Source organism: Lissotriton helveticus, chromosome 1_2, assembly GCF_964261635.1.
Source record: "Lissotriton helveticus chromosome 1_2, aLisHel1.1, whole genome shotgun sequence".
Classification (NCBI taxonomy): Eukaryota; Metazoa; Chordata; class Amphibia; order Caudata; family Salamandridae; genus Lissotriton; species Lissotriton helveticus.
The window spans coordinates 326,885,227-326,899,087 of record NC_136058.1 but is presented as its reverse complement, the minus strand read 5'-3'; the positions used below and the strand labels follow the sequence as shown (position 1 = coordinate 326,899,087).

Below are 13,861 nucleotides of genomic sequence, written 5' to 3'. Positions count from 1 at the left end.
AGTATGATTGTTTTGGCCAAATTATGGTGGAAAAACATTTCTACGTACCACTACAATTCGGTATTTGGAAGGTACACCCAAACCCCCCTTTTGAATACCTTCCATTTAATACATCAGAAAAAGCCATTTTGCGTTTGCAAATGGCCTGATTCTTCAGATCAGCCTTCTTGCAACTGCAATGATAGATCGTACATCTTGCACGTAGGCAGAGCTTTTAAGGAGAAATTAAATAGTTCCTACGTTGCACAAAAATGAAGTGCTTCAAACAAACACATACTTTGCATGCACAGAGAAGAGGTGAAATATATGTAAGACTGAAGACACAGGTGAAATGAGAAATAGATTGACTGCTTCGCTGCCAACTTTTATACGCCATTTCTTCAGTGCAATACAAGAAAGCACCAAACAGTATAAGAAAGTTGTCAATTGGTTTCATAGTCCATTCCCTTTGTTTAGTGCTGTGAAAGGAAGAGCCGAATTCCAAAATTGATCAATGATGTTTCAGAAATTTGCCACAGGGAATACCAAGCTGAGTGTTAAAAACTGCATTTACTCACAGGCTATGAGCAGGAAACACTGAAATGCTATTAAAGTGCAATATCCAAGGGAACACTGACTCTGTCAAAGATGATCCAAATGGAATTGATGAAAAGTCCCAATTACAAACAAAAGAATCAAAACAGTGTGAGGGGACACCCGGATTAGAACCAGGGACCTCTTGATCTGCAGTCAAATGCTCTACCACTGAGCTATATCCCCAGCTTTTCAGTAAAAATCCGAATGACAAAATATCAGTACATCATGAAAGAGTGTGAGGATCATACTAAGTTGTGCCAGAAAGTACAACCTTGAAACTGTGGAACAGGAGAAGTAGTCCTTAATATTATTTATTAAAGGAAAACTGGATCATTTAAAAAACAGATTTAGTTGTTTCATTGTTATTTTATTTGAATAGGCAGTGGTACATAGGACCAATGCCTCTACATACAATGATTGTTTTGAAACATTCTTAAAGGGGAAGAGGTTTTTACGGGACACCTTATCATTTGAGGATTGGTTACCACAATCACGGAGATGGTGATGAAGTATGATTGTTTTAGGCCAAATTATGGTGGAAAAACATTTCTACGTACCACTACAATTCGGTATTTGGAAGGTACACCCAAACACCCCTTTCGAATACCTTCCATTTAATACATCAGAAAAAAGCCATTTTGCGTTTGCAAATGGCCTGATTCTTCGGATCAGCCTTCTTGCAACTGCAATGATAGATCGTACATCTTGCACGTAGGCAGAGCTTTTAAGGAGAAATTAAATAGTTCCTACGTTGCACAAAAATGAAGTGCTTCAAACAAACACATACTTTGCATGCACAGAGAAGAGGTGGAATATATGTAAGACTGAAGACACAGGTGAAATGAGAAATAGATTGACTGCTTCGCTGCCAAGTTTTATACGCCATTTCTTCAGTGCAATACAAGAAAGCACCAAACAGTATAACAAAGTTGTCAATTGGTTTCATAGTCCATTCCCTTTGTTTAGTGCTGTGAAAGGAAGAGCGGAATTCCAAAATTGATCAATGTTGTTTCAGAAATTTCCCAAAGGGAATACTAAGCCGAGTGTTAAAAACTGCATTTACTCACAGGTTTTGAGAAGCAAACACTGTAATGCCATTAAAATGCAATATCCAAGGGAACACTGACTCTGTCAAAGATGATCCAAATGGAATTGATGGAAAGTCCCAATTACAAACAACAGAATCAAATAAGGGTGAGGGGACACCAGGATTTGAAACAGGGAGCTCTTGATCTGCAGTCAAATGCTATACCACTGAGCTATATCCCAAGCTTTTCAGTAAAATCAGAATGACAAAATATCAGTACATCATGAAAGAGTGTGAGGATCATACTAAGTTGTGCCAGAAAGTACAACCTTGAAACTGTGGAACAGGAGAAGTAGTCCTTAATATTATTTATTAAAGGAAAACTGGATCATTTAAAAAACAGATTTATTTGTTTCATTGTTATTTTATTTGAATAGGCAGTGGTACATAGGACCAATGCCTCTACATACAATGATTGTTTTGAAACATTCTTAAAGGGGAAGAGGTTTTTACGGGACACCTTATCATTTGAGGATTGGTTACAACAATCACGGAGATGGTGATAAAGTATGATTGTTTTGGGTCAAATTATGGTGGAAAAAAATTTCTACGTACCACTACAATTCGGTATTTGGAAGGTACACCCAAACACCCCTTTCGAATACCTTCCATTTAATGCATCAGAAAAAGCCATTTTGCGTTTGCAAATTGCCTGATTCTTCAGACCAGCATTCTTGCAACTGCAATGATAGTTTGTACATCTTGCACGTAGGCAGAGCTTTTAAGGAGAAATTAAATAGTTCCTATGTTGCACAAAAATGAAGTGCTTCAAACAAACACATACTTTGCATGCACAGAGAAGAGGTGGAATATATGTAAGACTGAAGACAGAGGTGAAATGAGAAATAGATTGACTGCTTCGCTGCCAAGTTTTATACGCCATTTCTTCAGTGCAATACAAGAAAGCACCAAACAGTATAAGAAAGTTGTCCATTGGTTTCATAGTCCATTCCCTTTGTTTAGTGCTGTGAAAGGAAGAGCCGAATTCCAAAATTGATCAATGATGTTTCAGAAATTTCCCAAAGGGAATACCAAGCCGAGTGTTAAAAACTGCATTTACTCACAGGCTTTGAGCAGGAAACACTGAAATGCTATTAAAGTGCAATATCCAAGGGAACACTGACTCTGTCAAAGATGATCCAAATTGAATTGATGAAAAGTCCCAATTACAAACAACAGAATCAAAATAGGGTGAGGGGACACCCGATTTGAACCAGTGACTGCTTGATCTGCAGTCAAATGCTCTACCACTGAGCTACATCCCCAGCTTTACAGTAAAATCAGAATGACAAAATATCAGTACATCATGAAAGAGTGTGAGGATCATACTAAGTTGTGCCAGAAAGTACAACCTTGAAACGGTGGAACAGGAGAAGTAGTCCTTAATATTATTTATTAAAGGAAAACTGGATCATTTAAAAAACAGATGTATTTGTTTCATTGTTATTTTATTTGAATAGGCAGTGGTACATAGGACCAATGCCTCTACATACAATGATTGTTTTGAAACATTCTTAAAGGGGAAGAGGTTTTTACGGGACACCTTATCATTTGAGAATTGGTTACCACAATCACGGAGATGGTGATGAAGTATGATTGTTTTGGGTCAAATTATGGTGGAAAAACATTTCTACGTACCACTACAATTCGGTATTTGGAAGGTACACCCAAACACCCCTTTCGAATACCTTCCATTTAATACATCAGAAAAAGCCATTTTGCGTTTGCAAATGGCCTGATTCTTCAGACCAGCCTTCTTGCAACTTCAATGATAGTTCGTACATCTTGCACGTAGGCAGAGCTTTTAAGGAGAAATTAAATAGTTCCTACGTTGCACAAAAATGAAGTGCTTCAAACAAACACATACTTTGCATGCACAGATAAGAGGTGGAATTTATGTAAGACTGAAGACACAGGTGAAATGAGAAATAGATTGACTGCTTCGCTGCCAAGTTTTATACGCCATTTCTTCAGTGCAATACAAGAAAGCACCAAACAGTATAACAAAGTTGTCAATTGGTTTCATAGTCCATTCCCTTTGTTTAGTGCTGTGAAAGGAAGAGCCGAATTCCAAAATTGATCAATGATGTTTCAGAAATTTCCCAAAGGGAATAACAAGCCGAGTGTTAAAAACTGCATTTATTCACAGGTTTTGAGCAGGAAACACTGAAATGCTATTAAAGTGCAATATCCAAGGGAACACTGACTCTGTCAAAGATGATCCAAATGGAATTGATGAAAAGTCCCAATTACAAACAACAGAATCAAAATAGGGTGAGGGGACACCCGGATTTGGACGAGGGACCTCTTGATCTGCAGTCAAAGGCTCTACCACCGCGCTATATCCCCAGCTTTTCAGTAAAATCAGAATGACAAAATATCAGTACATCATGAAAGAGTGTGAGGATCATACTAAGTTGTGCCAGAAAGTACAACCTTGAAACTGTGGAACAGGAGAAGTAGTCCTTAATATTATTTATTAAAGGAAAACTGGATCATTTAAAAAACAGATTTATTTGTTTCATTGTTATTTTATTTGAATAGGCAGTGGTACATAGGACCAATGCCTCTACATACAATGAATGTTTTGAAACATTCTTAAAGGGGAAGAGGTTTTTACGGGACACCTTATCATTTGAGGATTGGTTACCACAATCACGGAGATGGTGATTTAGTATGATTGTTTTGGCCAAATTATGGTGGAAAAACATTTCTACGTACCACTACAATTCGGTATTTGGAAGGTACACCCAAACCCCCCTTTTGAATACCTTCCATTTAATACATCAGAAAAAGCCATTTTGCGTTTGCAAATGGCCTGATTCTTCAGATCAGCCTTCTTGCAACTGCAATGATAGATCGTACATCTTGCACGTAGGCAGAGCTTTTAAGGAGAAATTAAATAGTTCCTACGTTGCACAAAAATGAAGTGCTTCAAACAAACACATACTTTGCATGCACAGAGAAGAGGTGAAATATATGTAAGACTGAAGACAGAGGTGAAATGAGAAATAGATTGACTGCTTCGCCGCCAAGTTTTATACGTCATTTCTTCAGTGCAATACAAGAAAGCACCAAACATTATAACAAAGTTGTCAATTGGTTTTATAGTCCATTCCCTTTGTTTAGTGCTGTGAAAGGAAGAGCGGAATTCCAAAATTGATCAATGATGTTTCAGAAATTTCCCAAAGGGAATACCAAGCCGAGTGTTAAAAACTGCATTTACTCACAGGCTTTGAGCAGGAAACACTGAAATGCTATTAAAGTGCAATATCCAAGGGAACACTGACTCTGTCAAAGATTATCCAAATGGAATTGATGAAAAGTCCCAATTACAAACAACAGAATCAAAATAGGGTGAGGGGACACCAGGATTTGAAACAGGGACCTCTTGATCTGCAGTCAAATGCTATACCACTGAGCTATATCCCCAGCTTTTCAGTAAAATCAGATTGACAAAATATCAGTACATCATGAAAGAGTGTGAGGATCATACTAAGTTGTGCCAGAAAGTACAACCTTGAAACTGTGGAACAGGAAAAGTAGTCCTTAATATTATTTATTAAAGGAAAACAGGATCATTTAAAAAACAGATTTATTTGTTTCATTGTTATTTTATTTGAATAGGCAGTGGTACATAGGACCAAAGCCTCTACATACAATGATTGTTTTGAAACATTCTTAAAGGTGAAGAGGTTTTTACGGGACACCTTATCATTTGAGGATTGGTTACCACAATCACGGAGATGGTGATGAAGTATGATTGTTTTGGGCCAAATTATGGTGTAAAAACATTTCTATGTACCACTACAATTTGGTATTTGGAAGGTACACCCAAACACCCCTTTCGAATACCTTCCATTAAATACATCAGAAAAAGCCATTTTGCGTTTGCAAATGGCCTGATTCTTCAGACCAGCCTTCTTGCAACTGCAATGAAAGTTTGTACATCTTGCACGTAGGCAGAGCTTTTAAGGAGAAATTAAATAGTTCCTACATTGCACAAAAATGAAGTGCTTCAAACAAACACATACTTTGCATGCACAGAGAAGAGGTGGAATATATGTAAGACTGAAGACACAGGTGAAATGAGAAATAGATTGACTGCTTCGCTGCCAACTTTTATACGCCATTTCTTCAGTGCAATACAAGAAAGCACCAAACAGTATAAGAAAGTTGTCAATTGGTTTCATAGTCCATTCCCTTTGTTTAGTGCTGTGAAAGGAAGAGCCGAATTCCAAAATTGATCAATGATGTTTCAGAAATTTGCCACAGGGAATACCAAGCTGAGTGTTAAAAACTGCATTTACTCACAGGCTATGAGCAGGAAACACTGAAATGCTATTAAAGTGCAATATCCAAGGGAACACTGACTCTGTCAAAGATGATCCAAATGGAATTGATGAAAAGTCCCAATTACAAACAACAGAATCAAAACAGTGTGAGGGGACACCAGGATTAGAACCAGGGACCTCTTGATCTGCAGTCAAATGCTCTACCACTGAGCTATATCCCCAGCTTTTCAGTAAAAATCCGAATGACAAAATATCAGTACATCATGAAAGAGTGTGAGGATCATACTAAGTTGTGCCAGAAAGTACAACCTTGAAACTGTGGAACAGGAGAAGTAGTCCTTAATATTATTTATTAAAGGAAAACTGGATCATTTAAAAAACAGATTTAGTTGTTTCATTGTTATTTTATTTGAATAGGCAGTGGTACATAGGACCAATGCCTCTACATACAATGATTGTTTTGAAACATTCTTAAAGGGGAAGAGGTTTTTACGGGACACCTTATCATTTGAGGATTGGTTACCACAATCACGGAGATGGTGATGAAGTATGATTGTTTTAGGCCAAATTATGGTGGAAAAACATTTCTACGTACCACTACAATTCGGTATTTGGAAGGTACACCCAAACACCCCTTTCGAATACCTTCCATTTAATACATCAGAAAAAAGCCATTTTGCGTTTGCAAATGGCCTGATTCTTCGGATCAGCCTTCTTGCAACTGCAATGATAGATCGTACATCTTGCACGTAGGCAGAGCTTTTAAGGAGAAATTAAATAGTTCCTACGTTGCACAAAAATGAAGTGCTTCAAACAAACACATACTTTGCATGCACAGAAAAGAGGTGGAATATATGTAAGACTGAAGACACAGGTGAAATGAGAAATAGATTGACTGCTTCGCTGCCAAGTTTTATACGCCATTTCTTCAGTGCAATACAAGAAAGCACCAAACAGTATAACAAAGTTGTCAATTGGTTTCATAGTCCATTCCCTTTGTTTAGTGCTGTGAAAGGAAGAGCGGAATTCCAAAATTGATCAATGTTGTTTCAGAAATTTCCCAAAGGGAATACTAAGCCGAGTGTTAAAAACTGCATTTACTCACAGGTTTTGAGAAGCAAACACTGTAATGCCATTAAAATGCAATATCCAAGGGAACACTGACTCTGTCAAAGATGATCCAAATGGAATTGATGGAAAGTCCCAATTACAAACAACAGAATTAAATAAGGGTGAGGGGACACCAGGATTTGAAACAGGGAGCTCTTGATCTGCAGTCAAATGCTATACCACTGAGCTATATCCCAAGCTTTTCAGTAAAATCAGAATGACAAAATATCAGTACATCATGAAAGAGTGTGAGGATCATACTAAGTTGTGCCAGAAAGTACAACCTTGAAACTGTGGAACAGGAGAAGTAGTCCTTAATATTATTTATTAAAGGAAAACTGGATCATTTAAAAAACAGATTTATTTGTTTCATTGTTATTTTATTTGAATAGGCAGTGGTACATAGGACCAATGCCTCTACATACAATGATTGTTTTGAAACATTCTTAAAGGGGAAGAGGTTTTTACGGGACACCTTATCATTTGAGGATTGGTTACAACAATCATGGAGATGGTGATAAAGTATCATTGTTTTGGGTCAAATTATGGTGGAAAAAAATTTCTACGTACCACTACAATTCGGTATTTGGAAGGTACACCCAAACACCCCTTTCGAATACCTTCCATTTAATGCATCAGAAAAAGCCATTTTGCGTTTGCAAATTGCCTGATTCTTCAGACCAGCATTCTTGCAACTGCAATGATAGTTTGTACATCTTGCACGTAGGCAGAGCTTTTAAGGAGAAATTAAATAGTTCCTATGTTGCACAAAAATGAAGTGCTTCAAACAAACACATACTTTGCATGCACAGAGAAGAGGTGGAATATATGTAAGACTGAAGACAGAGGTGAAATGAGAAATAGATTGACTGCTTCGCTGCCAAGTTTTATACGCCATTTCTTCAGTGCAATACAAGAAAGCACCAAACAGTATAAGAAAGTTGTCCATTGGTTTCATAGTCCATTCCCTTTGTTTAGTGCTGTGAAAGGAAGAGCCGAATTCCAAAATTGATCAATGATGTTTCAGAAATTTCCCAAAGGGAATACCAAGCCGAGTGTTAAAAACTGCATTTACTCACAGGCTATGAGCAGGAAACATTGAAATGCTTTTAAAGTGCAATATCCAAGGGAACACTGACTCTGTCAAAGATGATCCAAATGGAATTGATGAAAAGTCCCAATTACAAACAACAGAATCAAAATAGGGTGAGGGGACACCCGGATTAGAACCATGGACCTCTTGATCTGCAGTCAAATGCTCTACCACTGAGCTATATCCCCAGCTTTTCAGTAAAATCAGAATGACAAAATATCAGTACATCATGAAAGAGTGTGAGGATCAAACTAAGTTGTGCCAGAAAGTACAACCTTGAAACTGTGGAACAGGAAAAGTAGTACTTAATATTATTTATGAAAGGAAAACTGGATCATTTAAAAAACAGATTTATTTGTTTCATTGTTATTTTATTTGAATAGGCAGTGGTACATAGGACCAATTCCCCTACATACAATGATTGTTTTGAAACATTCTTAAAGGGGAAGAGGTTTTTACGGGACACCTTATCATTTGAGGATTGGTTACCACAATCACGGAGATGGTGATGAAGTATGATTGTTTTGGGCCAAATTATGGTGGAAAAACATTTCTACGTACCACTAGAATTCGGTATTTGGAAGGTACACCCAAACACCCCTTTCGAATACCTTCCATTTAATACATCAGAAAAAGCCATTTTGCGTTTGCAAATGGCCTGATTCTTCAGACCAGCCTTCTTGCAACTGCAATGATAGATCGTACATCTTGCACGTAGCCAGAGCTTTTAAGGAGAAATTAAATAGTTCCTACGTTGCACAAAAATGAAGTGCTTCAAACAAACACATACTTTGCATGCACAGAGAAGAGGTGAAATATATGTAAGACTGAAGACAGAGATGAAATGAGAAATAGATTGACTGCTTCGCCGCCAAGTTTTATACGTCATTTCTTCAGTGCAATACTAGAAAGCACCAAACATTATAACAAAGTTGTCAATTGGTTTTATAGTCCATTCCCTTTGTTTAGTGCTGTGAAAGGAAGAGCGGAATTCCAAAATTGATCAATGTTGTTTCAGAAATTTCCCAAAGGGAATACCAAGCCGAGTGTTAAAAACTGCATTTACTCACAGGCTTTGAGCAGGAAACACTGAAATGCTATCAAAGTGCAATATCCAAGGGGACACTGACTCTGTCAAAGATGATCCAAATGGAATTGATGAAAAGACCAAATTACAAACAACAGAATCAAAATAGGGTGAGGGGACACCCAGATTTGAACGAGGGACCTCTTGATCTGCAGTCAAATGCTCTACCACTGAGCTATATCCCCAGCTTTTCAGTAAAATCAGATTGACAAAATATCAGTACATCATGAAAGAGTGTGAGGATCATACTAAGTTGTGCCAGAAAGTACAACCTTGAAACTGTGGAACAGGAGAAGTAGTCCTTAATATTATTTATTACAGGAAAACTGGATCATTTAAAAAACAGATTTATTTGTTTCATTGTTATTTTATTTGAATAGGCAGTGGTACATAGGACCAATGCCTCTACATACAATGATTGTTTTGAAACATTCTTAAAGGGGAAGAGGTTTTTACGGGACACCTTATCATTTGAGGATTGGTTACAACAATCATGGAGATGGTGATAAAGTATGATTGTTTTGGGTCAAATTATGGTGGAAAAACATTTCTACGTACCACTACAATTCAGTATTTGGAAGGTACACCCAAACACCCCTTTTGAATACCTTCCATTTAATGCATCAGAAAAAGCCATTTTGCGTTTGCAAATTGCCTGATTCTTCAGACCAGCCTTCTTGCAACTGCAATGATAGTTCGTACATCTTGCACGTAGGCAGAGCTTTTAAGGAGAAATTAAATAGTTCCTACGTTGCACAAAAATGAAGTGCTTCAAACAAACACATACTTTGCATGCACAGAGAAGAGGTGGAATATATGTAAGACTGAAGACAGAGGTGAAATGAGAAATAGATTGACTGCTTCGCTGCCAAGTTTTATACGCCATTTCTTCAGTGCAATACAAGAAAGCACCAAACAGTATAACAAAGTTGTCAATTCGTTTCATAGTCCATTCCCTTTGTTTAGTGCTGTGAAAGGAAGAGCCGAATTCCAAAATTGATCAATGATGTTTCAGAAATTTCCCAATGGGAATACCAAGCAGAGTGTTAAAAACTGCATTTACTCACAGGCTTTGAGCAGGAAACACTGAAATGCTATTAAAGTGCAATATCCAAGGGAACACTGACTCTGTCAAAGATGATCCAAATGGAATTGATGAAAAGTCCCAATTACAAACAACAGAATCAAAATAGGGTGAGAGAACACCCGGATTAGAACCAGGGAACTCTTGATCTGCAGTCAAATGCTCTACCACTGAGCTATATCCCAAGCTTTTCAGTTAAATCAGAATGACAAAATATCAGTACATCATGAAAGAGTGTGAGGATCATACTAAGTTGTGGTAGAAAGTACAACCTTGAAACTGTGGAACAGGAGAAGTAGTCCTTAATATTATTTATTAAAGGAAAACTGGATCATTTAAAAAACAGATTTATTTGTTTCATTGTTATTTTATTTGAATAGGCAGTGGTACATAGGACCAATGCCTCTACATACAATGATTGTTTTGAAACATTCTTAAAGGGGTAGAGGTTTTTACGGGACACCTTATCATTTGAGGATTGGATACAACAATCATGGAGATGGTGATAAAGTATGATTGTTTTGGCCAAATTATGGTGGAAAAACAATTCTACGTACCACTACAATTCGGTATTTGGAAGGTACACCAAAACACCCCTTTCGAATACCTTCCATTTAATACATCAGAAAAAGCCATTTTGCGTTTGCAAATGGCCTGATTCTTCAGACCAGCCTTCTTGCAACTGCAATGATAGATCGTACATCTTGCACGTAGGCAGAGCTTTTAAGGAGAAATTAAATAGTTCCTACGTTGCACAAAAATGAAGTGCTTCAAACAAACACATACTTTGCATGCACAGAGAAGAGGTAAAATATATGTAAGACTGAAGACAGAGGTGAAATGAGAAATAGATTGACTGCTTCGCCGCCAAGTTTTATACGTCATTTCTTCAGTGCAATACTAGAAAGCACCAAACATTATAACAAAGTTGTCAATTGGTTTTATAGTCCATTCCCTTTGTTTAGTGCTGTGAAAGGAAGAGCGGAATTCCAAAATTGATCAATGTTGTTTCAGAAATTTCCCAAAGGGAATACTAAGCCGAGTGTTAAAAACTGCATTTACTCACCGGTTTTGAGAAGCAAACACTGTAATGCCATTAAAATGCAATATCCAAGGTAACACTGACTCTGTCAAAGATGATCCAAATGGAATTGATGGAAAGTCCCAATTACAAACAACAGAATCAAATAAGGGTGAGGGGACACCAGGATTTGAAACAGGGAGCTCTTGATCTGCAGTCAAATGCTATACCACTGAGCTATATCCCAAGCTTTTCAGTAAAATCAGAATGACAAAATATCAGTACATCATGAAAGAGTGTGAGGATCATACTAAGTTGTGCCAGAAAGTACAACCTTGAAACTGTGGAACAGGAGAAGTAGTCCTTAATATTATTTATTAAAGGAAAACTGGATCATTTAAAAAACTGATTTATTTGTTTCATTGTTATTTTATTTGAATAGGCAGTGGTACATAGGACCAATGCCTCTACATACAATGATTGTTTTGAAACATTCTTAAAGGGGAAGAGGTTTTTACGGGACACCTTATCATTTGAGGATTGGTTACAACAATCATGGAGATGGTGATAAAGTATGATTGTTTTGGGTCAAATTATGGTGGAAAAACATTTCTACGTACCACTACAATTCGGTATTTGGAAGGTACACCCAAACACCCCTTTCGAATACCTTCCATTTAATGCATCAGAAAAAGCCATTTTGCGTTTGCAAATGGTCTGATTCTTCAGACCAGCATTCTTGCAACTGCAATGATAGTTTGTACATCTTGCACGTAGGCAGAGCTTTTAAGGAGAAATTAAATAGTTCCTATGTTGCACAAAAATGAAGTGCTTCAAACAAACACATACTTTGCATGCACAGAGAAGAGGTGGAATATATGTAAGACTGAAGACAGAGGTGAAATGAGAAATAGATTGACTGCTTCGCTGCCAAGTTTTATACGCCATTTCTTCAGTGCAATACAAGAAAGCACCAAACAGTATAAGAAAGTTGTCCATTGGTTTCATAGTCCATTCCCTTTGTTTAGTGCTGTGAAAGGAAGAGCCGAATTCCAAAATTGATCAATGATGTTTCAGAAATTTCCCAAAGGGAATACCAAGCCGAGTGTTAAAAACTGCATTTACTCACAGGCTATGAGCAGGAAACATTGAAATGCTTTTAAAGTGCAATATCCAAGGGAACACTGACTCTGTCAAAGATGATCCAAATGGAATTGATGAAAAGTCCCAATTACAAACAACAGAATCAAAATAGGGTGAGGGGACACCCGGATTAGAACCATGGACCTCTTGATCTGCAGTCAAATGCTCTACCACTGAGCTATATCCCCAGCTTTTCAGTAAAATCAGAATGACAAAATATCAGTACATCATGAAAGAGTGTGAGGATCAAACTAAGTTGTGCCAGAAAGTACAACCTTGAAACTGTGGAACAGGAAAAGTAGTACTTAATATTATTTATGAAAGGAAAACTGGATCATTTAAAAAACAGATTTATTTGTTTCATTGTTATTTTATTTGAATAGGCAGTGGTACATAGGACCAATTCCCCTACATACAATGATTGTTTTGAAACATTCTTAAAGGGGAAGAGGTTTTTACGGGACACCTTATCATTTGAGGATTGGTTACCACAATCACGGAGATGGTGATGAAGTATGATTGTTTTGGGCCAAATTATGGTGGAAAAACATTTCTACGTACCACTAGAATTCGGTATTTGGAAGGTACACCCAAACACCCCTTTCGAATACCTTCCATTTAATACATCAGAAAAAGCCATTTTGCGTTTGCAAATGGCCTGATTCTTCAGACCAGCCTTCTTGCAACTGCAATGATAGATCGTACATCTTGCACGTAGGCAGAGCTTTTAAGGAGAAATTAAATAGTTCCTACGTTGCACAAAAATGAAGTGCTTCAAACAAACACATACTTTGCATGCACAGAGAAGAGGTGAAATATATGTAAGACTGAAGACAGAGGTGAAATGAGAAATAGATTGACTGCTTCGCCGCCAAGTTTTATACGTCATTTCTTCAGTGCAATACTAGAAAGCACCAAACATTATAACAAAGTTGTCAATTGGTTTTATAGTCCATTCCCTTTGTTTAGTGCTGTGAAAGGAAGAGCGGAATTCCAAAATTGATCAATGTTGTTTCAGAAATTTCCCAAAGGGAATACCAAGCCGAGTGTTAAAAACTGCATTTACTCACAGGCTTTGAGCAGGAAACACTGAAATGCTATCAAAGTGCAATATCCAAGGGGACACTGACTCTGTCAAAGATGATCCAAATGGAATTGATGAAAAGACCAAATTACAAACAACAGAATCAAAATAGGGTGAGGGGACACCCAGATTTGAACGAGGGACCTCTTGATCTGCAGTCAAATGCTCTACCACTGAGCTATATCCCCAGCTTTTCAGTAAAATCAGATTGACAAAATATCAGTACATCATGGAAGAGTGTGAGGATCATACTAAGTTGTGCCAGAAAGTACAACCTTGAA

The 13,861-nt window shown here is 37.4% G+C and overlaps 1 non-coding gene across 1 annotated transcript; it reads right to left on the bottom strand.

Annotated features, from left to right (window-relative positions):
• Positions 1-687: 687 nt before the first annotated feature.
• On the bottom strand, positions 688-759 carry TRNAC-GCA (transfer RNA cysteine (anticodon GCA)). Its single transcript has one exon. It is a non-coding gene; the product is annotated as a tRNA-Cys (tRNA).
• Between the last annotated feature and the right edge of the window lie 13,102 nt (positions 760-13,861).